The 5,000-nt window shown below is 48.9% G+C and overlaps 1 protein-coding gene across 33 annotated transcripts in view; it reads left to right on the forward strand.

Annotated features, from left to right (window-relative positions):
• The window catches only part of ablim1b (actin binding LIM protein 1b), a 106,394-nt gene that overhangs the window by 60,231 nt on the left and 41,163 nt on the right, over positions 1-5,000 (forward strand). The window lies entirely within an intron of this gene.

A 5,000-nucleotide genomic window follows, 5' to 3' on the forward strand; every position in this document is an offset into this window, starting at 1 on the left:
TGGAATTTTCCATGAGGATGGAGAAAGAGCTGTTTCCAGGCCACACCACTCTGCAGAAGTGCTTTTCAGAGCTCATAAATTTGACACATATTTGACTCCGGATTATCCAAAAGCTATAGGGATTCTTCCTGCATTCAAAACTCTGGGATGCAACCCAGGCACTCCATGTGAACTAATGACCCAATTGTTTCATATTGCCAAGCCTAAGACTCTTGGCACCAAAAGCAAGCGCAACTGAAAAGCTACTTATGTTTATGACGGAGAGCATATGCTCGGGCACACAGAGGGTTGGGTTAATGCCAGAGCAGAGTGGACGATGCTGTCCAGTCGGCCTGACCCCCCAGTGCCCTTTAGAGCACCCTTCTGAGGTGACGACCCCCCCCTCAGACTTTGTCAGAGGTCCTGCTGGATCCCTTCAGGTCAGATCCCATTAGGAAGCGCAAGACAAGTGGTTTTTTTGCGCAGGGTCGGTCCCCTCGGCTGACCCATGACACCTCGAGGCTATAGCATAAAAGTGCTAAGGTCTTCGAGGTGAACAAGTTGGGTAGATTTAGATCATTAGAAAGAGTAAGAGGATCATTGTGTGTTGCCGCTGTGATTCTCCTCATTAGACTCCTCATGTCTATTGAATCAGTACTTGAGTCAAGGGCACGCGTTTCTTCAGGAATCTCTTCAAAGTGAAGGGTGCGACGTGCCAACACTGTTAATAATAATGGATTAATGGATGCTTCTGAGCGACTCGCCTGAACTGATTCACTGATTCACTAATTCACTGACTCACTGACTCAAAGCCTGTGTTCTTTCATGCGTTTTTGAGTGATGTGAATCATGTGATCTAACTCACATTGTGTCACACATGTCATGCTAAGACACACTTTCCCTCCACAAACTCATACTCTTTCTCATACATACAAACACACACACAGACAGACACACACACAGACAGACACACACACAGACAGACACACACACACACACACACACACACACACACACACAGTTGTCTCATTTCTGTGAGTGTTATGAGGCCTGAGTGAGAGTGTAGTGTGTGTAGTGGTGAGAGCCATTCCTCTGCGGTCAGACACTGAAGAGCTGATCTCCTCTGAGACTCTGATCTCCTCTCTCTGCACTCCTCTGTCCTCCATCCCTCCCTCTATTTCTCCTTCTCTTTCTCCCATCTTCTTCCCCTTGTTCAGTGTGTTTTTGATTGATCTTTTTCCTCCTCCTCACTTTCTCTCTCTCTTTTATTTCTCTTCCCTCTTTTTTTCTTGTCTTTCTCTCTTTTTTCCCCTCTTCCTTTTTCTACCCCTCTCTACTCCTGCTTACCGGATCCCTGCCCTCTCTCCCTCCCTCTCTTCCTCCCTCTCTCCCTTCTTCTCTCCCTCCTGCTCTCCTTTCCTCTCTCCCTTCTTCTCTCCCTCTCTCTCTCCCTCCCTCTCTTTATCTCTCAGAGGAAGCGTCTCATCCTCCTTCAGTAGATTAGGACTCCGTTGGGTAATTTAATCTGCCGGGCCCCATGAACCTGAGTCTGCAGACACACACACACACACACACACACACACACACACACACACACACACACACACACCATAGCCACAGTCCATACCCACAGCTCAAGTATGCTAACTGCCCCTGCTCCATTTTCCCCTCATCGCCTCTGTCTGCTCTCCCTTTCTCTGTCCTCCTCTTGCACTGCAGTCCTTCTTTACTCGTTCTCTCCTTCTCTCTAATCCCCCTCTCTTGTTCCTTGCTTCTCTCTCTTTTTGATACACCCTCTGCATGTGTCCTGTCGTCTTCGTCTTCTCCTTCTCCCCTCTGTTGGACATCAGCAGTCTGCTCATTCACCCTCATCTTTCAGCTCCACCAACCCCAACCCCACCACGCACACACGCACACACGCACACACGCACACAGACACACAGACACATACGCACACAGACACACAGACACACAGACACACACACACACACACACACACACACACACACACACAGACACAGACACACACAGACACACACAAACACCACCACCATCATGGCAAATTCAAAAGGTTATGAGAATGGATCCTTGCTGATTTCCCAGTGCTGGCGAGCCCATTCAGGCCCCCTGCAGCTTCATTCACTCTCCTCATTCCTGTTCCTGTTCATGTGCCTGTGTGCGCCATGACTCAGCAGGCTCCAGAGGGACGCGCAGAGTGGACAATCAGATGAAGGGAAGCGGCTCTACCACACAGGGATTAGGAAGAGAGAGAGAGAGAGAGGGAGAGAGAGAGGGTTATGGATAGAGAGAGAGAGAGGGGGAGAGAGAGAGAGAGTTATGGATAGAGAGAGGGTGAGGAGGGAAGGAGGGAAGAAATGATAGAGAGAGGGAGAGAGAGGGTGATGGGTAGAGAGAGAGGAGGACGAGAGAGAGGGGGTGAGGGAGTAGGGGTAAGAAAGAGAGAGAGAGAGAGAGAGAGAGGGATGAGGGAGAGATGGAAGAGCTACAGGTCACACTGCCGAGGGTCATTAGCATATGGCGATCAACAGGGTGATCTGTCGCTCGGTCACGCTCGCATAATGAACAGTCCCTGACGGTCTCTTTCTCTCTTTTTCTCTCTCTTCTTCATCTCTCTCTGTCATTAGGACTGTCTCTCTCTCTCTCTCTCTCTCCATCTCTCTTTCAATCTCTCGTGCTATTCTCACTTTCGTGTTTGCTCACGGAGGTACACGGGCCTCATGAAAAAACAGTGAGAACCATTGTGTAAACACACACAAACAAATGCTCACACACACACACACACATACACACACATACACACACGCATGCATGCACACCTATCCAAACATGCGCCCAAAAACACACACACACACACGCATGCATGCACACCTATCCACACATGCACCCAGAAACACACACACACACACACACACACACACACACACACGCACTAGAGGTCTGCGCGGGACTGATTTTCCAGTCCCGCGCCCGCCCGCTCCCGCAATATTCTGTCCCGCTCCCGCATTAATGTGTCATTTTTAGTCCCGCTCCCGCATTAATGTGTCATTTTTAGTCCTGCTCCCGCCCGCTAAAGCCCGCATGCAGGAGGGATAGCCTATTCAGCTTTTCTTTCTGTCTCACGAAAGGAGCACACACACCTGAGAAAGACTCCAGATGTCAGTTTCTTGGTTCTGAATGTAGGCTAACAACTGAAGTAGGCCTAGGCCTAGTCTGCCCTCTTCCTCTGTCATGCTTTCGATTTCGAGTTTTGACAATGAGCAGCAGGAACAAATTGAACCCACGTAAACGACAATATAGGCTATAGGCCTGCTATCCATCAGTTATGCTGAAACCCCGTTTTTTAATGCTGCCTAACAGAACATCCAGCTGAACTATAGTTATGAACACTACTTTAATCATTTCCATATTTAATTTTATGCACATATTTCATTTGCGGGAGTGCAGTGTATCATCGGTTTGTCCCGCACCCGCGAACGCACCTCTCTCATCCCGCCCGCTCCCGCAAAGAGCTTTCAAAAGTTGTCCCGCGCCGCACTCTTTTGAGTCGGGACCCGCGGGTCTACCGCGGGAGTGCAGACCTCTAACACGCACTCCCTTTTCTCTCATACATAGACACAGATAAGACATATTTATGTTGAGTGGCAGTGCAGTGTAGTGAATGGGCTCTTTGTGCGACGGCCCACTGATCATCTTTCATTGGGGGGGAAATGATTGGCCCGCTGATGAAAGTCTTTCAAAGTGCCGGTAAGCCGGTAAGCACTTTGTTTACACGACTGTGACCGAGAGGGAGCAGTCACTGAGAGAGGGAATGTTAGAGAGAGAGAGAGAGAGAGAGAGAGAGAGAGGGAGAGAGAGGGAGAGGGAGAGAGAGGGAAGATGATAGAGAGAAAAAATGGGGGGGGAGAGCAGGAGAGATGGAATGAAAATGAAAAAATGTAAATAGAATGAGAGAAAGATGATAAAGAGAAAAAAGGACAGTTATTTGTCATGGCAATAAAGCATTTTGAATTTGAATTTGAGAAAGGGAAAGGGGGGAGTGTTGTTGAGCAGTCTTTGACCGGCAACTAAGTACACATGTTGTAAGTGCGTGCACACTAATGCACACAAACTTTTGCTTTCATGAATACGCCTGTACAAAGCTGGCACTCTCAAGTGCATGGCTCTCTCACGCACATGGCCACTCACGCTCCCCAAAACACACACATGAGAGGCAGAGGAGACTACAGGAGCATGCGGGGAGAGACAGAGAGAGAGAGAGAGATATGGAGAGAGAGAGAGAGAGAGAGAGATGGAGAGAGAGAGAGAGAGAGTAGAAAGAGAGAGAGATGGAGAGAGAGAGAGATGGAGGTCAGAATGGAGGTGTTTAAATCTTGCAGGAGCTCAGCTAGCTCAGCACTGCGCACGCACATGCACACGCACACGCGCACACACACACACACACACACAGCTGTAGACATCACACAAACACTGCTGCATGCATGAGTGAGTGGACCATGTACCAGACAAACATACACACACACACACACATACACACACACACACACACACACAAACACACATACACACACACACACACACACACACACACACTATGCTAGTCATTCTAAAAGCTTTGTGGATTTGATCCTCACTGCCGATATAGAACATGACAATCCAGGTTTATTTTTAGCAGGGCAACCTTTACACACATTCCACACATTGCAAAATCTTCCCCTTCCCATCTTCCCTACTCTCCCCTGTGTGTGTGTGTGTGTGTGTGTGTGTGTGTGTGTGTGTGTGTGTGTGTGTGTGTGTGTGTGTGTGTGTACGCATGTGTGTGTGTGTGTGTGTGTGTGTGTGTGTGTGTGTGTGTAAAAGATGGCATCACTCCCTTTTTTCCACGCATGTATTCTTATTGGAGTGCCACTAGGCATGTGTGGCGAGCGGGCGGGTGGGCTAGCGTAGCGTAGCATCTAGCTTTCCCTCTGAGCTTTTAGCACTGACGCTAGCTGAGTCGTGCG

Source organism: Alosa sapidissima, chromosome 24 (genome assembly GCF_018492685.1).
Source record: "Alosa sapidissima isolate fAloSap1 chromosome 24, fAloSap1.pri, whole genome shotgun sequence".
NCBI classification, from domain to species: Eukaryota; Metazoa; Chordata; class Actinopteri; order Clupeiformes; family Clupeidae; genus Alosa; species Alosa sapidissima.